This window comes from Phaseolus vulgaris, chromosome 3 (genome assembly GCF_051622355.1).
Source record: "Phaseolus vulgaris cultivar YP4 chromosome 3, ASM5162235v1, whole genome shotgun sequence".
Taxonomy (NCBI): Eukaryota; Viridiplantae; Streptophyta; class Magnoliopsida; order Fabales; family Fabaceae; genus Phaseolus; species Phaseolus vulgaris.
This window is the reverse complement of record NC_143500.1, coordinates 31,927,732-31,952,248: the sequence shown is the minus strand read 5'-3', so window position 1 is coordinate 31,952,248 and position 24,517 is coordinate 31,927,732. Positions and strand designations below refer to the sequence as shown.

Below are 24,517 nucleotides of genomic sequence, written 5' to 3'. Positions count from 1 at the left end.
ACTACAGTGGCAAGTATTTGGGAGCAAAGGAATTCCGTTGTCTTTAGTCAAGGGAAAGTAGATGTGGAGGAGATTGTTCAGAAAGTCCAGCTTAAATCCTGGCAGTGGCTAAAGCACAGGGGCTCCTCTTTTAACTATTCTTTTACAGATTGGATGCTGAATCCCCTTATCTGCATTAGAAGTTACAAATAAATGGGGAAGGATGTCATGATCGCTGGTCGATGAAGCGACGTTCTCCATATGTGTGTAGTCGGTGGTCGCCGAAGTTATGCAAGGTCAACATGATCGCCGGTCGATGAAACGACGATCTCCATGCGTGCGTAGTCGGTGGTCGTCGAAGGTATGCAAAGGTCAACATGATCGCCGGTCGATGAAGCGGCGTGGTCAACATGATCGCCGATCGATGAAGCGGTGTTCTCCATATGCGTGTAGTCGGTGGTCGCCGAAGTTATACAAGGTCAACATGATTGCCGGTCGATGAAACGACGATCTCCATGCGTGCGTAGTCGGTGGTCGCCAAAGGTATGCAAAGGTCAACATGATCGTCGGTCGATGAAATGGCGATCTACATGCGTGCGTAGTCGGTGGTCGCCAAAGGTATGCAAAGGTCAACATGATCGTCGATCGATGAAATGGCGATCTACATGCGTGCGTAGTCGGTGGTCGCCAAAGGTATGCAAAGGTCAACATGATCGTCGGTCGATGAAATGGCGATCTCCATGCGTGCATAGTCGATGGTCGTCGAAGGTATGCAAAGGTCAACATGATCGTCGGTCGATGAAACGGCGATCTCCATGCGTGCGTAGTCAGTGGTCGTCGAAGTTATGCAAAGGTCAACATGATCGCCGGTCGAGGAAGCGGCGTTCTCCATATGTGTGTTGTCGGTGGTCGCCGAAGTTATACAACGTGCATGGGTAACTTGTCGCGTGGCGAGGTGTATGTAGGTGGCCTTGGTTCTGGGTGGTTCGGTAAAGTTGAATGTTGCTTTGAGGTAACCTGTTGGTTATATTTTTGGGTATGGTTTTCTCACTTTAAGATTGTTCTGCTCCAACCATAAATGAGAGTTTCTTTTGTGGATGATATAAGAAGTCCACTTCTGGTTACTGTATATGGGTTGGGATACCCCTGAAGTATCCCCTTTAATTTTATTTATTCATTGCTGATAAAAAAAAATAGATAAGGAGAGTGTTTTAAGAGATATATTACATAATTAAATATGTTCTAACTTTATCATAGGAGAATCTTGCCATACACTTCACATGTTCGACAAAATGTGAAGCCGTGAATATTGAAAGACAGGAAACTACAAGAAACCAGCTCGGGAAGTACAAATGAAGAAAGGAATGAAGACCTAAAAGATTGGTTGGAATTATCTTAAAGTCGGTTAAGAAAAGAACATGTGTTTTTTGTATGGTTGGACCTAAAAGATTACTTGTATGGTTTTTTGTTTTGTTTTTATATTATTTTTTCGCTGCAAATATAAAAAATAGTCGGATAATTGCAAAAAATTATTTTTCCTATTTACATTTCATTTGCATTACAAGTTTAAATAGATAGGAAGCAAATGAAAATTAAAAACAATATTAAAAAGAAGTTTAAATTGAATGTGTGTGATTTTAGAACCGTGCTAATGTAGGGTTGGTTATATCACTATTTCTGGACTTGTTGGCCTAACCTTCTCCGTTAATATGTAAACCTCGGGTAATTAGTGAAAAATTTATATTTTAACCCTCAAAAATAGAAAACATTATTTAACTACATATTTCAATAATATTAAAATTAGTACTTTAAGTTGAATTTTTTTTAAAATTAATTAAATGTTAAATTATTAAGCAGTTATTTCTTTTATGTCTAATCTCTCTAGTTAGTTTTAATAGGGAGAATATTAAAAAAAAATTGCTACTGAAATTTTTGTGTGACAGCGTTAAAAAAAAAAAAAGAAGCGCAGAGAACCTACCCCTCCACCACTGTTCTTTTTTTCTTCTTTTTTTCTCTTTCTCTCTCTCTTTCCATATTCTCTTCTCTCCCTCTCTCTTAATTTTCTCTCTCAATCTTCATCTATTTTAGAATCTGATTGGACCACGTTGTAGCTGGCGAGTTAAGGAACATTTCTACCCGATCAGATTTTCAAACAGAGTAAGTTCATTTTTACTCTAAATATCTTTTGTTCTCTGTTTTTCCTTAGGATTTAGTCATCAATCTTAGTGGGGTCAGTTGAGAAGTTTAATCCTCTCAACTTATTCTATTATATACTAAATTTTTGTTTTGTTAGGATAACTTGCATTAGACCCGTAAATCTTGAAGCTTATCCAGACTGTGGTGAATAAAATTCTAGAAGTTGCTTGGAAAGCAAGCAATTGAGGTAAGGGAAGCTAAATTTAATTTTTAATAGCACCTAGGATAGAAGATCTGAATGCGGAAGGGACGTGGTCCCAATATTCAATTTTTCTTGCAGGGATGTTGTGTGTTTATATATTGGGTTATTTGTTTATATATTATTTAAATTTGTAAAAATATTATATTTTGATGGTTTAATATTTAAGTGTTGTTTTTTTTTATGTTAATTACGCTTTTGAATATTGTGGATCACTTTTTGAATGATATTATGAAAGAATGGTATGGAATTGAATTCATACATTTGGGATAATGTAAGGACTGATGTTTGCTGTGTATTAAGTATTGATGCCTATGTGGTAACATAGATCTCCGAGCTTCACTGATGATCTAAGTCACATAGACTAAGATATCAGGTGGTGAGAAGCTGATGGGGGAGTTCATGCACACCTTGACATATGAGATGCACGGCTTGGGTTGTATTGAACTTACCCTGATCCTTTCTGTTGGATTCGCTGATAATCTTTGGATCAGGTGTTAGTCTCTGGTAGGACTTATTTAATATGGGTTTTCCAGAAGACGTTGTTTGTTGAATATTCTGAATGTGTAGATCCATGTGAGATCTATGTGATCGTTTTATTGTTGAGATTTGAAGAAGATTGAATAATTTGAGAAATTGATCATGTAACTTGGTTTTTTCTTTTGATTTAATTGTGTATATTATAAAATTCTATTTTCACTAGCTTACCCTTGCTTTTCTTGTTGTGTTTGAACTGCAATGACTGTACTACATACACGAGCATATGATCTTACAGGTGTTTGAGGATCTGAAGAGCTTTAGGGTGTTGATTTTGAAACTTACATTGTAAATATTTGTATTTCTATGTGTCCTAATCATGTATTAGGAATGTTTTGAAAAACTTTATGCTTGTATAGAAATATGTAGAACCTGTATTGTAATAGTTAGATGTTATTTTCCGGGATGTTACATTTTGTATAGTAAGTTTGTTTTCCAACATAAAAGATGAGTAGTAACAATGAATAAATTTTCTTATAATTGTTTATTATATTGCCTGTTTTATCTTTATGAATATAAATTATCTTATTTATTTTATTATTTGCAATTTTTGAACGACTTCTTGAATACATAAATATATATGAAATGTTTTATGTTTTTTTTATTCTTTCACTATAAACTTTATTAATAATTTTTATTTTTAAAATTATATTTTATTATAAAGAAATGACAGAAACGAAACTTGTTTCACAGAGTACAAGGATTACACTTGTTACAAAAGATAATCTGAAATCAATACAAGCAGAATCCTATTCCACACACTTTGATCAATCACAAACTCTAAGCAATCTCAGCTCTTTGAAAAACTCAAAAACTCTTTTTAAAATCTTGAAAAGATTGTTTCTCAAATCTGTTTTTCTGAATTTATTCAAAGATGTTGTTTGTTATCAAATCTTAACAAACTCTTAAATTGCATTTAATAATTGGTCAAAGCATTTAATGACTGGAGCGTAAGCAGTTAAATCATTTAAAGCTCAGTCAAAGATAAAACAATTTTTCTGTTATGGTCCTAAAACAATTTTTCTGTTATGGTCCCAAAACAAACAATCGGTTGTTTCCTCGAATCAATCGGTTGTTTTGGTTTTAACAGCTCAACCATTTGAAAACCAGTTTTCAATCTTTTCTCAAAACATCTAAGTATAAACAATCGGTTGTTTCGACAAAACAATCAGTTGTTTTAACTTAGTTTGAAAAACATTTTACTTTCACAAAGATTGAGAATGTCTATGCTTTAGATTCGATCAAGGGGTGGATTACAACACTCAAACTACCCCAGAACTAAACTAAACCAGCACAGCAACTGCAAGCACAACAAAGACTTCAACATTCTTCAAAGGGTTTAGATTCTTCAAAGCTTGAACACCACTTGGTTCAACACCCATAACATATATAACTCCATAAAACTCAGCAACCATAATAGTCCGAACTTCAAGAAACATAGAGAAAACACCAATAAACTCCCACGAAAAATACCTCCACAAGTAGCAAGTCCAGAATATCCCCTAGTAGCCCCATCAGTGTTAATTTTAACCCAGCCTGGTGAAGGAAACTCCCATCTAACAGGAAGAGGAATAAGAACTTTACCAGTACGAGTATTAATACCAAAAAACTTAATCACGTTGAAATCCAATATATCATTCTAAATTGAAGCTTTAGACGAATTTCGCACTAGACAAGTTAAATTTTTAATAACCGAAATAGCCCTAGAAACATCAATCTTATCCTGAAATCTAGCATAACTCCTCATACACTATATCATCCAAATAGAAAAAGTTATCACAACAAACTTAATCAATTTAACCAAAGGACTACCATCACTATTAATAAAAGAAAGAAGATCATCCTTATTAGAGAAATGAGATCATCACAAAGCGTACACATAGAACATATATGCAAACCTTTATTCTGGATAAGTTGATCTGTAGGAAGTCACCCCATGAAAAACTTTCTAGAGTACTAGAGTTTTGGAAGGCGGAATATATGAAGACCAAATGAATTTACCCCAACCACAGGGAACTTCTGGTTCCAAGAAAAAAGTCCTAGCCAATTTAAGAGTGAAATGACCATACTCATCTAGAATCCAATTAGGGAGATCCTGTTCCTCCCTAACCATGATATGATTAAAAAAATGAGGTATTTGTTGTAAAGACAAGGGAATATTCCAATCACAACCAGTCCAAAACTAAGAGACATGTATCCGGAATGGTAGCACCATCAGATAATCCTGCAATATTTATTAAAGAAGTAGTAAAACACCATTTATCATTCCAGAAATTAATAAAAGTACCTGTTCCAACAGTCCAATAAGTATTATCAAGTATAGTAGAATAAAACTGCTTAATTTCAGGTCAAAGAGATGAGGATCTATAAACCATTCTAAACTCGTATTTTGATTTAAGAACCCTGACTTTTAGGAGAAAAGACCAAGGTCTGTTGCTATAAGCAAAGTTCCAAACAAGCTTAAGAAGATATACATTATTTTCATGATGAAGGTTAATAATCTTCAAAACTTTATTCTCAAGAGGTGAACAAATTGTCATCCAATTAACGATAGCTATGTTGTCTACATTATTTGTTATTATTGAAATTATTTTGAAAAAATGAATTATATATTACACAACAATATTGATTTATTTATGACCACTAATAGACGATGATGATTTTGTTACATGGTCATTGATTTGTTCAATCTCTTTCAAGCTCAAAGAGCATAATGATAATTCATACTGCCACATACAATGCAATCTTATGATGTATTTTTTATTAGTGATTACTTTAATTATTATTATTATTATTATTATTATTATTATTCAAATTCAAATATAATACATAATTTTTAATATGATATTTAAACTATTTTTATTAATAATCATTAAATTTTACTCCAAAAGTTTCGCGTGTTATCCAGAGCTAAAAGTACTAGATTGTTATAAACTTGAGATTTGTCTATTGAGCGTTTCTCATAATTATGTAGTTGAAATTTGTTTTTCAAGTTATGTCCCACTTTAACCGTTAACAGTTAACCGTTGATAAAAAAATTAACAAGAATAAGTAAAATAGGAGAAATTATTTATGTTAATTTTTTTTTAAATAAAAACTTTTATGTTAGGCATCACTATGCAACTTAAGATCTCAGCTAGGCTGACACCTCAAGTAACAACAATCATTTGCGATCACATGAAAAAAATATTATTAAAAAAAAAGAAAAAAAGGGGGGACTAGACCAAAACACATATGTTAACAAAAACAATACATATGTAGACTATACCTATTCATAAAGAATTCTAAGAACAGACAAGATGAAAACCTATTATACCAATGAAAAGATTCTCTATGAATAAATTCTAAATTAGTCAACTTATCAACACACGCATTCCTTTCATGAAAAATATGAGTAATCCTAAACCTAATTTCCCACAGTAATCACTACAAGAAATTCGTTCATTACCCACGGATAATTACATACGGATAGAAATCCGTATGTAATATATGAGATACATACGAATTTTACATACGGATATAATTCCGTATGTAAAGTTCTGTTACATACGGATTTTTCCGTATGTAACAATATGTAATGGTGGCGTGCAAAAAGGGATATTTTTTTAGATGGATCCGTATGTAAGGAGAAGTGTATCCGCATGTAAATAAAAATGTGTATTACATACAGAACTAATATACAGATGTTTTAAGTTTAAAAAAAAAATGGTAATGTATGTGTGGTTTTGTATATGCACGAGAGTTCTCACTGCTATCAGTCTTGTGTGAACCCGAATGCATGCTTTCCTAAGGTGAAAGGTAAGTTTCCCCAACCTAACTTTCAATTTTCAAGCTTGAATTTGAGCTTGAATCTCCAATTTCGTAACACCCCCAATTTTCGCAAACCACCCGTTTCAAAAACCCTAGGTTGCTTAATATGAGGCGAGTTGCGGTTTGAATGCTTTGAATTTGGTAACATTTTGCTTCATTTGTATTTTCCCTTTCTTAAAATTTGGCAGCTCTTGTTTATAATGGTGCGTTCATATGCTTTGAAATTCGTAGGTTGTTGTTCCTCCTTTTTGCTCGTGGGTTCAATTTCTTCATTCGTGGTTGGTTTATTATTGTATTTCTTGTTTCCTCCTAGCATTTAAGGTTGAATTTCTCCTTTCACCGGTTTGTTGTTGTGCACAGAGTTTGGAACCTTGGAAGGGCTTGGTCGTGACATGAGGTAGTGAAGGGGAGAAAAGCTTCAAATCTTGCAAGGGCTTGGAAGCTCGAACCTGGTTTTCTTTTTATTTTGAGGTTCTATTCTACACCAGAACCTAGTTTAATTTTTATGGTTTGTTCTGCACCTGCATTCTTTCTTTTAATTGATGTGGATGTTTGGTTTTGCTTGTTTTAATTGATATGGATGTTTGATTTTGCTTGTTTGAATTTATGTACTTTTTACAATCAGTGCTTTGTTGTCTTATAATATAAAACAATGATGAATATCCATTGGCATTTGGAGGATGTTGCCTAAATATAAAACTGAATAGGCAAATGACTTAGAATGCCATGTGCCGGTCTTGATAACCTATCACTGCACTGGTTCATGGATACCTGAAATATGAGGCTCTCCACTTCCCGGATATAGAGATCAATTGCCATCCATCTAGATAGAAGTGAAACATCTTTTGTAACCTGAGTATAAAAAAGAAAAACAGTTAGAGAGAAACTATTAAATATGTCAACATTTATAGGATTAAAGCAAATTGGTAAGATAATTACCTTCTTGATCTTATTCTATAAATTACATGTTATGATAAAGCATAACGGAGATTGGTGTAAGGGTCAACCATTCCTGCATTTGGATTGAACAGCACGTAGTTTAAAGAAATCCCATTAGGACTATCCTTGTAAGCAAAGTAGGGGTAGGCACAATTATTTCAATGTTTGAGTTTGCAAAGGAACTCAAAATCTGAGGATTAGTATCATAGATTCTTGTTTTTGTGAGGTTAAGGGTGCTCAACAATTTAAGGACTTTGTCTGCTTGTGGCAAATTGTTAGCCACTTGAGCATAGTTGATTCCAAAAGACTCAACACCTTGAAAAAGTCCAATACTTGTGATGGTACAAGTCATTAGCTAAGTATGATAATCAGAAATACATAAAGGGTAGGAGGCAAAAACAAAAAGTTGTATAGAAAAACAGAAGAAACAGGTTATTTGTATAAATAGGCTATGGCTAAAATATAGGTCCAGCACTTTTGATTACTCCTTTGCAGATTGGATTCTTAACCTGGTGATTTGTATAAATAGCATCAAGTAAGAAGGAGTGAGCGGTAGAGGGACAGGTGAGGTTCATAGGGTCTGTAGTGAACCAATATAAGGGTAAGAGGGGCTCAGAGTGCAGGGCTGAGATGCAGAGGTCACAAAGCTGTAGACACAGCTGGAGTTGATTGGGTCTGCCTAAGTCTGGTAGGTTTAAGAAAGGTGCAGGCTGTTTTAGTAGTTTGCAATATATATGGAAGTAAAACAGGTGCAGGTCCAGCAAAAGTTGTGCCAGAGTTGAGGAAGAGTCCAAAGGAGAGCAAGGAGTAAATGCTGGTGGGAAGGGTAACAACAGGTTTAGTACGGTGAAGGCAGGTTTGTCTTAGTTCACATACACTGGTAGTTTGGTTGGTGCTGTTGCAAGATCTGATAAGGATGATTTGGTTGGTGCTTGGTTGGTAGAATCAGATAGATTACTGAGTGCTTAGATGAACAGGTTGCTGGAATTAAATCGGAAGAAGAAAGGTGCAGGCTTGGGGGTGTTTTAGGAGCCTCTAATCAAAGCAGATATCATTATTGTGATAAAGAGAGATGATGCTTCTAGTAAGAGGCAATCTAGAGCAACAACTTGGCTCAAATGTGGTAGGAAACCAGTTTGGTGTGCTGTAGCTTTAATCATGGAGCTGCTGGTTTTTTGTTGCCCTGTATGGGCTAGGGGTTTGAAGGATAATGGAGTTGCTGGAGTCATAGGTAGCTAGGCAGCCACTACTTTCCTATGCTGCATAATCTGAGTTTTATGCATTTTACTCCTATTCTGCTCAGTATACAATCACCTATCCGTGTAAATCTATCATTTTCAGAACAAAAGCATACATGGTGTACCTTATTTCATTGTATATTGATACAACTCCAACAGTACCAAGCATACACATTCACTAGGAAAGCCAAGAGTAATTGGTCCACATGTTTCAGTCAAACCTGGATTAACCATTATGTTAATTTGTACTTTGTACATGCTGTGTCATGTCATCTTAACAAAAATATTTTTAAATTGTCACTAGGTTTGTTACTTTCATTGAATTGAGTTTGTATAAACTCTTACTGCCCATGTGTCTACAGCTTTACCACCATAGGTCAGACCTATAAACATAACCACATGTAAGAGTACTGAGAACCTGTACTTCAACTAAAGCTTGCAACCTTGAAAAGTAAAAGCAACCTAAAATACACTCTGGTGCAGTGAAAACAGGACTGTCAAGTGATTCACGAAGATCATCCTTATTATCCTGCAAAATGAAACTCTACATTAACTTCCAATATTTCCTTATCTTCTCTTCCCAACCATATTTTGATCGCTGGTATCAATAAAGATAGAAACATCTCAGTTTTATATAATTACAAAGAATACACCATTCAATAAAATTATGAAACAGAACTAGTTTTTAAAACTTTTAACAACTTCCACCACAACCAAAGTAGGAAAAAGGACATCCCAACACTTGCTTTATACAAAAATTATGCTTTCTAATAGAAAGATAATGTAGGCATGACTTTTTATCGGTTTATGGTGAACCTGTTTTAGGATTTATACTGATCATGTGATAGTGTAAAACTGTTATAGTTTATACATGAAACTCTTAAAACTATCTTTTTATCACTATGTATAGTTGCTAAATTTGATGATATTGTTGTTTATTCTTTTAATTTTTCAGGGTGATGATTGAATTGTGGGAGCAGCAGCACAAGGGGCAGTGAATGAAACAGAGGCAGTGGAGGTTCTAGGATAACTCTTACGTGGAAGTAAAAGGCTGTTTTTGTAGTCATTAAAAGGTTAGATTTCGGTCACTTCAAATTTGTTTTGCTGCATTGATTTGTAATACTAGAAATTTACTATTTTTCAGTTAAGGAAAAATAAATCAAACAAATTTCTACTACCTATTAACACTTAGTTTGTATCCTTTTCATATGGCAGAGCAGTTTTGCCAAAGTAGGAGTTAAGTTAGTTAGGTGTGTGTTACGCAGTACGCTTGACAACAATGTTTTTGTCAAGTCTTGGCTACAATGTAACAAATGCATAGTCTCTTGTGGATGACTTATCAAAATTTGGATGAATAAATAAATAAGCATAAATATTAGCCAAATTTGGATGACTTATGAAAATTCATATATGGTTGAATTAGGCAGAGTTTGTAACACAAACTCTTAGATGTTTGCTTCTAACAAAGATGACATTTATTCCAATAAGTAATCTGCAAATACAATTTATAACAATATTTTCGGTCTTCCAAGGCTTGTCTTAAAAATTGGTTGACTTTTCGTGAATTGCTTCATCAATAGAACATGGATCAATTTCCATCAAATCGTGGATGGATGTATGGTAGGTGTCATAGAGGAAGAGGTGCTTTGAAAGAGTCTTTTATATTGGGAGTTGAAGAGTTTATAACCAAAGCTTGCCAACAAGAATGTTATCAGAATGATGGGGGAATACGATGTCCGTGTAGTAAGTGTGATTGTACACGAATTTTGGAGGAAAGAGTTGCGAAGGTTCACCTCTACAAACATGGTTTCAAATCTAATTATTGGATTTGGACTGATCATGGTGAAGACATGGTATAAGGTGACTTGTATAATAACGATAATTGTATAACTTTGGGAATGGATGGTGCACAGAACCAGGCAGAAGATGACCAATTTATGTGGATGGAAGAAATGGTGTATGATGCTCTTAGGCAACAAGATTCAGTCCAGGCACCAAATGTAGATAACATGGAAGAGCCTCCCAACGAAGAAAGTCAAAGATTTTATAAGCTTTTGTTGGATGCGAATACGGCATTGTATGAAGGGGCATCAGAGTCCAAATTATCAATGTGTGTCAGACTATTAGCTTGCAAATCCAATTGGAATATTCCTGACCAATGCTTATAGTTTATTTCAAAAATGCTTTTGGATGCAACACCCACCAAAACAAGTTTGCCTAAAAGTTATTATAGTGCAAAAAGGCTAGTGTCGAAGTTGGGATTACAGGCTAAGAGGATTGATTGTTGTGTGGATGGTTGCATGCTCTTCTATGATAACGAATACGATAAAAATGATGGAGCGTTGCTTGAATGCAAATTTTGTCATAAGCCAAGGTACCATCATCAGAACACCGGATCAAGTAACAAAAAACCAGTTCCTGTAAAGGCAATGTTCTATTTGCCAATAATTCCAAGGTTGCAAAGAATGTATGCTTCAACACAAACTGCGGGAGAAATGACATGGCACTATCTTAACAAAAGCACTAATGATATTTTGCGTCATCCATGTGATGGCGAGGCTTGGAAACACTTTGATAGAGTATATCCCGATTTTTCTATGGAGGCACGTAATGTGCGACTAGGTTTATGCTCTGATGGTTTTAATCCATATGTGCAAGCATCAAATGCACCTTATTCATGTTGGCCAATAATTGTGACTCCGTATAATCTACCTCCCGAAATGTGCATGTCTAAACCTTATATGTTTTTGAGTTGTCTCATACCGGACCCATTCAATCCAAAGGCTGGTATTGATGTATTTTTACAGCCCTTGATAGACGACTTGAAGAAATTGTGGAGTGGTGTCCCAACATACGATATTTCGAGGAAAGAAAACTTCATGATGAGGGCAACGTTAATGTGGACGATTAATGATTTTCCTGCTTACGGTATGTTGTCTGGCTGGGGAACTCATGGTAAATTGGCATGCCCGCATTGCATGGAGCATTCAAAGGCATTTAGATTACATCATGGGGGCAAAAATTCTTGGTTTGACTCACATCGTAGATTTTTACCAAATGATCACGCATTTAGGAGGAACAAGAATGCATTCAAGAAGGGGAAGTTGACATGGATCCTCCACCACCTATGTTCACACCTACACAAGTTTGGAATAGAGTCAAGACTTATCCTAAAGTAACTGAAGGTGGTGGTGTGCAAAGAATACATGGTTACGGGAAGTGGCATAACTGGACAAAAAGAAGCATCTTTTGGGATCTTCCATACTGGAAAGACAATATATTAAGACATAATCTTGATGTGAGTGTGAGTGGGAAGACAAAGGACAATGAGAAAGCACGAATGGACTTAAGTTTGTATTGTAGGCGAAGAGACTTGGAACTGAAGTCACATCCTAATGGAAAAATGTTCAAGCCAAAAGCAAATTACACACTTGCAATCGAGGAAATTAAACATGTGTGTCAATGGTTAAAAGATCTTAGGATGCCTGATGGATATTCTTCGAACTTGGCTAGATGTGCTGATGTGAACAAGGGAATGGTGTTTGGGATGAAAAGCCATGATTGTCATGTATTCATAGAATGCCTACTTCCCGTAGCATTTAGTTCGTTACCAACTCATGTTCTAAATCCCATTATTGAAGTAAGTCATTTTTTCAAAGATTTGTGTTCTACAACACTAAAAGAGAATGACCTTACTAGGATGGAACAAAACATTCCAATAATTCTTTGTAAATTGGAAAGAATATTTCCCCCGACATTTTTTGATTCTATGGAACATCTCCCTGTCCATCTAGCATATGAAGCCAAACTTGGTGGCCCTGTCCATTATAGGTGGATGTACCCATTTGAAAGGTAATAATAACAGTTATTACTCTTTATTTAATGTCAAGTATAATTATCAATCATAACATATTTCTTTGATTATAGATTCATGGGATATGCCAAACGATCTGTGAAGAATAAGGCTAGGGTAGAAGGATCTATTTGCGCATCTTATTTGCATCGTGAGACAACTCATTTTTGTTCACACTATTTCAACAACTTCATGTTAAGATCACAACATAGTAGAAATGAAGTGGACATTGAAAGTGAAAGGCTTCCATCAATCTTATCTGTCTTTGACCAACCTGGACGTCATTCTGGAAGGGAGATCACTCGTTGGTTAACTGATGAAGAATTGAACTCAGCTCATGTTCATGTTTTGATCAACTGTAATGAAGTTAAATCATACCTTGAGTAAGCCTCATGCACGATATACTTATGGTAAACATTGTTATTCATTCATTAAGTTATCGCTAACCTAATGCATTGACACCTATATTTTGACAGCTCTTTCTTACATTCTAATGAAATTTCCGAATCACATGCTTCGGCTCGTATACATGCAGATTTCCCTTTGTGGTTTAGGATACAAGTATGTATCTACAAAATCTATAATTTAGTTTTTCTTGACTTCTTTAACCATTTCATAAAAAAAATAATGACATTCATATATTTATAGGTTCATAAAGACCCTCTAACTGTGAAGAACCAACACCTAAGAGATTTATCACTTGGTCCTTTAAGGTGTGTAAAAGAATGGCACACATTCTTTGTGAATGGGTACAAATTCCACACTCATGCATGGAGCGAGGGAAAGAAAACAATAAATAGTGGGGTCCATGTAAAAGGTATTACAGAAGGAGGTGAGGATGATTTTTACGGTGTGATTCAACACATGTATGAGGTGGAGTACAATTCTTCGACCTCAGATAAGAAAGTTGTATTATTTTACTGTAATTGGTTTAATCCATCAACAAGAGGTACAAGAGTGGATTCCAAATATGGTATTGTGGATATTCGAATGGATAGAAGATATGTGCCATTTGATCCTTTTATCATTGCACATAATGTTCGACAAGTTTATTATGTACCATATCCAACATCATGCAGAGACAAACGTGGCTGGTGTGTTGCAATCAAAACAAAGCCCAGAGCTTGTATAGATTCTGATGATGTAGAAGTTGAAGTGCCATATCAAGTTGATGAAATGTCACATGTTAATGAAGTGATTGAAGTTGAACAAGTTTCACGATTAAGAGATTTAGAGGCTGAGCTTGAAGAAGTGGACATAAATAATCTATCCTATTTGAACATGAGATAGATGAAGAAACAAATGAATGGGAAGAGGACAATGAGGACGGAGAAAATGAAGACGAATATGGAGATGACTTTGACATCTCTACCTCTGAATAGACTTAGGCAACCAGTGTTAACAAATAATATGTATTGTAGGAACTACTGTGTACTGTTGTTGTTAACATACTGTTTATTGCTCCAGTTAATCTGATGTCATACTCTTGGGTTATGTTTGCTGATGAAATTTTTGCATGTTTATTTGAATTTTTTTTATTAAACTATATTCAATATATTTTTTCTCAATTCATAAACTTATATTACCTTCATTATCATTTCATGCCATATATATCGATGTCATCAGGAGGTTCTGATCAACCATCACCGAGTAACAACAAAAGGGGAAAAAAACCTTATGTGATAAAATTGTTATCACGATTTAACTATCAAAATCCATCATCCAGTCAACCCAATACACCTATTCCTTCTTCAGCTCATGGATCGACCCCACCAGTAGCAAATGTTACCCAATCCACCCCACCAGTAGCAGATGCTATTGCATCAACACCGTCTCCACGTGTTGGTTCTAATGCATCAACCCTAAACCCAGATATTACACCATCTCCATATACAAATCTAGGAGGAACGCATTCAAATTTTGCAGGCAATAACTTAGAGGACGAGGTCCTCTCAGCTGGTGATCGCCCTCTGATTCAGCCTATTGGGGGAGGGTAAGAATATAATAAATTTCAATTTATATAATTTACTATTATTCTTATACTTTGTTTTGGTATTTAGGTTTTATCCATCAAAAATTGCATCCAAGGCCATCACTGCCACCATTAAGCAACAATTTAGTGAGCCATGGCTAACATGGGGGGCAATCCCAAAGGCTGACCGAGATATATTTTTTCAACGTTTTAAGGTACTTGTTTTTATTCCTTTAAAAAATGCTTATAATTTACAATTTGGATTGATGATTGTTGTTTTGCAGAGGAAGGTCACATGGAGGGTTGAAGATGAGGACAAAGTTAACAAAAATTTCCATACGAAGGCTTCTCACAGTCTTTCACAAATGTTTAAAGTGGCTCGCCAAGAAGGAAAACGACCAGAATGGATTGGGAATAATGTTTGGAACAACCTCTTGGAACAGTGGAACATGCCTCTGTATCGATCCAAATGCAATACAACTAAAAAAAATCGTTTGTCTGAAAAAGGTGGATGTCTGCACACCGGAGGATCCATTAGCGTGCATGAACACGCTATTCGTTTGGTATGACTTCCATATAAAATTTTGTACTAATTTATGATTAATTATTACCGCCTTAATTTATAAAATGTTTTCTTTATAGACACAGGAGCTTGGCCGCACGGTCCATGTTGATGAAGTGTTTCAAAAAACACATACGGAAGAGCACTGGAGATTTTGTAGATGATAGATCGAGACAAACACATGTTAGTTTTTTTATCAAAACTTTTTTAATTTTTTTTTCATGTACATTAATTACTATGATAACAAATATTTTTCATTTTAATAGGAAGATTTTCAAAGTAGATTTTCTCGAGCAGTCTCTGAGTCACAATCTACGGCTGCCTCAATAACTACTCCATTAGATGTTGCTGAGAAGGAAAGATTAAGAAACAGTTGTTGGTTACAATCTACAGGTGGAAGGTACAAGGGACGAGTATATGGGGTTGGACATGTCGATGATCACAAAGACTGTATTGATCGCTACCTAAAAGAAACACAAGCATCTTCTAGTAATAACAAAGCTGATGCAGGAGAAATTGTTGAACTTAAGCAGCAGATTCAAGACATGAATGCTCAATTTCAATCCTTCCAAAATTTTATGCTGCAATATCTACCACCTGAAGCAGTAGCAGCGGCACAAAATATTTTTCAACAGCCAAATATCCCGCAACCAACTCAACAAAATCAAATACAAGACAATGATGAAGTACAACATCATAGTAATCATAATGAACATGATAGTAATCATGAAGAACAACAAAATTCACCTGGTCAAGATTATAATAATTATTAGCTTCTTTAAAACTTTTGTAATGATTTGAATTTTCTTTTATTAGATGCTTTTTTATGTTTTAATGAAAAATACATTTGGATATTTTGAACATTTAGAAATAGGATTGTATTTATGAACAGGTCTGAATGTTGATGGATATTGGATATTTTGAACATTCGGAAATATTTATGGGCAATTCTGAATGTTTGATTGATATTGCTTTTGAATGAATTCTGAAAACTGGAATTGCTTCTGATAATGCAGGTTCTGAACAAATTTTCAGTGCTTTCAATTACATGAAATACTGACCCCTATTACATACGGATTTATCCGTATGTAATCTCCTCCCCTGTTACATACGGATTTATCCGTATGTAATTACATACGGATTTGAAATCTGTATGTAACAGTTACCTACGACGGTTTTACATACGGATTTTCGTCCATATGTAATCCGTATGTAATCATGTTTTACATACGGATTTCTTGCATTACATACAGATTTTGACTGTATGTAAATGCAGTTTTTCTTGTAGTGAATTAAGACATGTATTCCATCGATTATGAAACTTCCAAAGAACATTTGACCTAGTAGTAAACACAACACAAACCAAAGCTGAATCGCATTCCAGTCAGACATTAGTAAGCCCCATCTTTTGAACTTCCTCCACAACATGTATAACCCCATAAAACTCAGCAACCAGAGTAGTCTGAAGTTCAAGAAACGTAAAAAAAGCTCAAATAAATTCCTCCATACTCCCAAGAAAAATATCTCCACAAGTAGCAAGACCAGGATATGCCCTAGCAACCCCATCAATGTTAATTTTAACCCAACTTGGTGAAGGAAACTCCCATCTAACAGGAAGAGGACGTAGAATTTTACCAGTACGAGTGTTAATACCAAAAGACTTGAGCACATTGAAATCGAACATACCATTCTTCATTGAAACTTTAAACGAATTATCCACTAGACAAGTTAAATCTTTAATAACCAAAATAACTTTAGAAACCTCAATCTTATCATGAAAACGAGCATAATTCCTCATACGTCATATCATCCAAATAGAAAAAGTTATCACCGCTAGCTTAATCAATTTAACCAACGGACTACCATCACTCTTAATAAAAGAAAGAAGATCATCCTTATTAGAGAAATGATAAGCAGGAAAAATGTGTCAAACCCAACTCCAAATACACAAAGCATTAACACATTCAAAAAAATAAATGTTGAATAAATTCCTCATATTTTTCACAAAGCATACACATAGAACAAATATGCAGACCTTTATTTTGAATATGTTGATATGTAGGAAGCCGCCCATGAAAAACTGTTCAAAGGACAGGAGTTTTGGAAGACCGAATATATGAAGACCAAATAAATTTACCCCAACCACAGAAAACCCCTGAATCAAAGAAAAAAGTCATAACCGACTTTTTTACAATTTTTTTTTACAAACAAATTGAACTGTCTAGTTAGTAGTATTTAAAAAATGTCAAAAAACTTTTAAGAACTTTCACACTTCTGAATCATTCAGCCATTCGAATAACGACTATAAGATTAGAGATAAATCCAATCAAAAGAACTTATTAGATTCAAAACTTGATATGTAAAGATAGTAAGGCCCAATGCAAATTCTAGTAAAACTTAAAATAAAACTCAAAATTATGAATTATGTGACTAATATAAGATTTGAACTTAGTAAACAAAATTTTTTAAATAGTAAAAATTCAACAAGACTAATGAAATCCAATACTTTGTAGTATAAATAGAAAGATCGATAAAGAGATAAGTAGAGTGTTTTAAGGGAGATATTACATAATATATGTTCTTACTTTATCATAGGAAAATCTTGCCGACAAAATATGAAGCCGTGAATATTGAAAGAGAGGAAACTACAAGAAACCAGCTGGAGAAAAGTACAAATGAAGAAAGGAATGAAGACCTAAAAGATTGGTTGGAATTATCTTAATGAAAGTCGGGTAAGAAAAGAAACTATCAACATAAAGTTAAGTTATACACATTTTTTTTTCATATCTTTGAGGTTAATTTTTATTTTTAACATGTTGAAATAGTTTTAATGATCCGTATTTATGAATTGTGTGACTCATTAATTGATGTATTTTACTTTTATGGTTTTTTGTTTTGTTTTTATATTCATATTTTCGCTGCAAATATAAAAAAAATAGTCGGATTAATTGCAAAAAAATATTTTTCCTATTTACATTTCATTTACACTACAAGTTTAAATAGATAGGAAGCGAATGAAAATTAAAAACAATATTAAAAAGAAGTTTAAATTGAATGTGTGTGATTTTAGAACCGTGCTAATGTAGGGTTGGTTATATCACTATTTCTGGACTTGTGGGCCTAACCTTCTGCGTTAATATGTAAACCTCGGATAATTAGTGAAAAATTTATATTTTAACCCTCAAAAACAGAAAAAATTAATTTAACTACATATTTCAATAATATTAAAATTAGTACTTTAAGTTGATTTTTTTTAAAGTTAATTAAATGTTAAATTATTAAGCAGTTATTTCTTTTATGTCTAATCTCCCTACTTAGTTTTAACAGGGAGAATATTAAAAAAAAAATTGCAACTGAAATTTTTGTATAGTAAGTTTGTTTTCCAACATACAAGATGAGTAGTAACAATGAATAAATTTTTTTATAATTATTTATTGTATTGCCTGTTTTATATTTATGAATATAAATTATCTTATTTATTTTATTATTTGCAATTTTTTAACGACTTCTTTAATATATAAATATATATGAAATGTTTTATGTTTTTTATTCTTTCACTATAAACTTTATTAATAATTTTTATTTTTAAAATTATATTTTATTATAAAGAAATGGATACACAAATGCTTCCAGTAGTATATATAAAGAGGATAGGTTGTGTTTATATATCTATTTTATTCATGTAATTACTATTATTTTTTTTAAGAACTTTTTTTTTACATTTTCTGAATTTTACGTCTTTTAGTAGCATATAATGAATCACCTAATAATTATTACGTAATTATTATGATATGTTTTTTTTTAAATACATAGGTTCAGAGTTTCTAATAATATAATAATATATAATGAGGTTTGTTTTTATAATTATCAATTTTACCTTTAAAAAAGTAATAACTAGTTTAATATATAACTTAATATTTTTTTTTAATTTTATCTTAAGAAAAATATCAGTTATTATTAATTCAATAATTTCTCTTATCAGTTTAATTATTTTTCTTTTTCTTAAAATAATCATTTATAACATTTGTTTTAAATAATGCTTTTCAAATTTCACTTCCATTCTCTTCCTTAGTTATAATATAATATACTCTCTCATTCTCATTTCTCTTTATAAGTTTTGGTTAATCTATGCAAAAATATTTATTTATTGAACTTAATTTTTTTTAAATTTTTTTCAAATTCTTCCATCTTTTTTTATATGTACTGTGTATTTATATATATATATATATTAAAATATTACAATATAAATTTATATTAATATTTAAAAAATTGGATACATGGATAAAATTAAAAAATATAGCCAGAAGTATGTTTTTCCGCTAGTAATATATAAAGGAAATAAGTTGTTAAGTTAAATAAAAGGAAAGGAATATCTAATTTTTTTTTTTTTACAAGTATATAATCTATAGAAAGAGTGAATCTGAAAACTGGAAAGAGAGAAGTGTCATGTTGTGATAACACAGCTTATATCACATCATGGATAATCCAAGTCAACATATTTTCTGTGTTAGTGCTACAACCTGAGATTAGACTTCTTTAATCTCTATGAACTGTGACAGAACCACACATTGAGACCAAACATAAGAAAATGCAAGAATTTTTAAAGTTTCTTCACAGAAAATTCATATGCATGTACCAGAAATAAGGAAATAGAAAGAAAGTGTTTAATTTTCATTGAGATAATATCGGCAGGACTTATTCTACTCTAATTATTGTTTGTATCTTTGAAATTTCATTACAGTTTTATTATTAAATTTTTTAGAAAAATATATTTAAATTATTTTTAATAAATAATATGAGATTATTAAACAAATTGCATTAAACAAATTATTGTGGAAAAATTAGGTTTAGGGTTATTCATATTTTTCGTGAAGAGAATGCGTGTGCTGATAAGTTGACTAATTTATGATTTATTCATTGGTATAATAAGTTTCCATCTAATCTGTTCTTAAAATCCTTTAAAATATGTATAATCTATCTATGTATCGTTTTTGTTAACATATGAATTTTGGTCTAGTTTTCATATTTTTTTTATTTTTTTAATAATATTTTTTTTATGATGTAAATAATTGTTGTTACTTAAAATGTCAATATATCTGAAATGTCCGATAACATATTGATACCTAATATGAAAGATTTTTATAAAAAAAAAACAAATTGCATTAAACAAGATAAACCTATGTTTGCAACCATTCCTTTTTTGCATCCGTCCTGTGTATAGGTGTATGTCGTGATGAATGCAAGTATCTGATTCTAGCTGTTCTTTCCGTTCAAAAAAGGGTGCCCAAATGTTGAGTCATACACACTACAAACGTGATTCACCCAAAACACACAAAAGTTAGTTCAATAATGGCGTGGCGGGAAATTTTCTTTATCGTGGTGGAGAACAAACAAACATTATGCTAATTCGAACATTTATTCAATAATTTAGGTTTAGACATGGGTTATTAAAATCTCATATAATTTATAACTGTAAAGGTTAGGTTTCCTTGCATAAACTTTTTTAACAATTTTTTTAATGAAATAATATTACTTATTAATAATTTGTTTATATTTATATAGATTTATTTTAAAAAGCATAAGAAAAAAAGATAATCACTCCAAGTTTGCTTATAAGAAAAAAACACTTTTCTGTATGCGTGTTTCTTTTTATAACTAGTTTTTTTTTAATTAATATAAAAATATTCGTAACACTTTATAATTGAAAAGTTTATTATATTCTACATGTTTTTTAAGTTACATATGTTTAATTTAATTAATATTTATGTATTTATTTTTCATCGTTATTACAGTAAATACACGCCACTTCTAAAATTCTTTAAGACATCCAAAATACATCTTTCTCCATCATGTTAGAGAAAAAAAATGATAATTTTATATTTTAAAAGAACTAAAAATATAAACTCAAGTTTTAAAGAATGCAAATATTTTTTATCCAATAAAAAATTATTTCATTCTATATAAACTAAAAAAATATTTAAACTTTGATATCAATATTAATATAAATTTAATATTTTATTTGTTATATAATGAAAAAAAATTATTTAAATTAACGTGAGTAAGGAATTTGGATATATATTGTAGGTAAGTTATACACATATATTGAATTTTCTACCTAATAAGTATCGGTACATGCATATATATATATATATAAGTATATATTAGCTCTTCAGCTTTGTTAGGTTTACCTAACAAGTATCAATCCATATGATATATTAAAATATGTTTTTTGCTTTTTAATAATTTGCTTGAATGTTTCATTTATTAGATTATTCCATGTTCTTCTATCGTTTTCATTTACTAAACCCTATAGTGTGCGTCTATATATATAAATAAATAAATAGTTAAACAATTATATATGTCCGATTTGAGATAGAAAAATGTTTCAAAGAATCAAAATCCCAAAAACAAATATTAAATTATTTTATGGAATGCGAAGTAGATTTTTTTTTTAATTTTAGTTGAAACACAATATTTTGCTACGTATAAGCAGAGGAAAATTGATGAAAAAATTTAATTGTAAAATTGAAGAAATAATTTCTGGCTCTTATTGTAATGAATATAATAAACCAGAAAATTGAGAAAAATACTAGAGAACTGTTTTAAAATTGTAATAAAAAATTCCTGCAGATTTTATTCATTGATTTTGTTTAGTTGTTATACTTTTATAAATACTAAAGAGACTTAGTTAGTACTTGAAACTAGAACTCACAGTAACAATTGTCGCTTGTGTCGGTTGATTTTTTCGTATTCGTTTTCTCGTGTAAGGTCGTTCCTCATTTGTTCTTCTTGTGCTTCTTAGAACTTCAACTCTTCATGTCTTTAACTCCTTCGTGTTTGGTCAGCAGTTAACCTAGGCCTGCAGAAAGTTCTCCAACGATCAAATAAGTACTCTATATTGATAGTGTATGAAGTAAATTGATAAAAACGTATCTTACTGTCTTGCATAGAAGACTTATTTATAGTGTTTGGTAGTTGACTATTTGATTCATAAGTCGTATTGTATCTTCAATCAATAAATCAATATTGCTGATTTATCTTATAGCTTCCAGATTTAGTAGAGTGCAACTTGGATTTATAAGAAAGTTACCTAGATTTGTATGATGCCACCATACTTATAATTTATCTTTTATTTACTTTTTAACGTAATTAATCATCCTATCGATAGTTACTTAGTAGATATTTTATTTTTTTAATGGAATGAAACATATTTATGAACTTATGAATTTATGAATGATGAGCATCATATGTGACGGATCATATGTGACGGGTGTGTTTAGGATTATTAGATTTGGAGACAAGTCATATGAAAAACAAATATAAATGTTTATAAAGATTGATGGATAACAACTTTATTATAAATGTGTATCCATATAATGTAATTTGTTTGAATCTTTTGCTGATGAATGAAAAACATTTAAACAAATTGGTTAATCACAAGACGTTTGTTTTAATACAACTGGTTAAAGTGAACATTTTTCAAGGTAACTATTGAAACATATATAATTTAAAAATATTTATGGCCTGTTAAAATTAAAAAAAAAACAATATATTAATCGATAAAAAATTAAGCTTAATACTATCTACTTAAAATTGTGAACAAAGTTTGAAAAAAAATATTTTTAAGAAATTATTTTTTATAATATAATTTACTTAATTTTTAAAATAAATAATTGAAATAAATATTAAAATAATAATAAATATGAATATTTTATTTTAATAACATATTGAAAAAAATTATTTTATTTAATATTAAAATTTTAATTAATTTATTATTATTTTAAAATATAACTTTTATATATTAAAATTTATAATAATTTATTTATTTTAATTTAAAATTTATTTTAATTTTTTTTTACATTTTTAAAATTATCTTTTACACTAGGTTTTTATCAACTGATAAAAGTTATAATTTCAATTAAACCAATCATATCACTCACAAACTTTCATAAATTTTTACTTTCATAAATCCCTTGTATTTCAGTTTCTCACTTCTTCCACTCCTTCAGACTTCAACACTTTCACTCCTTAGCTCCTGAATGCTCGGTCGGGAGTAAGCCTATATCGAAGGTTCTCTAACGATCACGAAAGTATTATGTATTGAAAGTGTAGGATATCAAAATTGATAAAAGTGTATCTTACTCCATTGTAGAAGGCTTATTTGTAGTGTTTAGTAATGAGCTATTTGGTTGATGGGCCATATATCTTTAATAAATCAGTGTTAGCTGATTTCTCGTGGTGTCATTCGAATTTGTAGGAAGGTATATTTGGAGCATATCTTCAGTAAATCAGTGTTAGCTGATTTCTCAGGGTGTCACCCGGATTTGGCAGGGTGTGGCCCGGATTTATAGGATGTTTCCTTACTTGTCATTTATTGTCAATTTGTTCCTTAATGTGGTTGATCACCCGGTCGGTCGGTCAATCGAGACCGAGTGATGTGGCTCACTCGGTCTGGACCGGTATACTTGCCCCCTAGACTCGATGAAGGTTATTTTAGAAGAGTCTAAGACTATTGGGTACTTCGAGGTATGAAGTGACTTTGACGTATTAAATGATGTGTAGAGATAGGACGTAGGTCAGTCAACGCATTGTTCGAGTTTTTCACTTTTTGATCGAAGAGATCTAACGGTCTATCAGACTGTGTCGTTTTGAGTTTGAATGTTGTAAACCCTTGGATTGAAAGAAATCTAACAATGTCAAAGGAGACACTGTTTCGTTCCTTCCTTTTCAAAAGTTTATAAATAGGAGTCCTTTTCGAACTTTGCTATGTTTGCATCTTCTTGCTCTGAATATGAGCTTTAAAAAGTTGTCTTAGTGCCAACCTTTTTTGTTCGAATGCTTCAGGTTACTCTTCACCTTTGTTCTTTGCATTTGTTCCTCAATAGGTTAGTAATGGCTTTTTCTTTTGGGTCTTTTCACATTCCTTCTTGTTCTTCTTCACCAGAACGAACACATTCTAATCCTAACGAGGTGAAGGATGTGGGTTGTTCTAGCCAGGCGGTTGACCTTGCTAGCTGACCCCTTCACTATCCTAGTTATGAGTGGGTTGACCCACGCATCCTTCATATACGTACCTATTTTAACGGTTTGTCTACTTTAGATGAGTTTCTTTATAATGTTTCTATGTTAATTTCGGACTGCCCATCAGACGTGGTTGCAATCGATACTTGTAATTACACTGATCGAGTCTGTCACAATCGGGAAAATGATCCTCAAGACTTTTTCTTTGCAT

At 32.2% G+C, this 24,517-nt stretch overlaps 2 pseudogenes; both read left to right on the top strand.

Annotated features, from left to right (window-relative positions):
• Positions 1-10,481: 10,481 nt before the first annotated feature.
• Positions 10,482-14,133, top strand: LOC137805526 (uncharacterized; annotated as a pseudogene).
• A 234-nt stretch (positions 14,134-14,367) lies between these two features.
• Positions 14,368-16,058, top strand: LOC150028792 (uncharacterized; annotated as a pseudogene).
• The last annotated feature ends 8,459 nt before the right edge of the window (positions 16,059-24,517 follow it).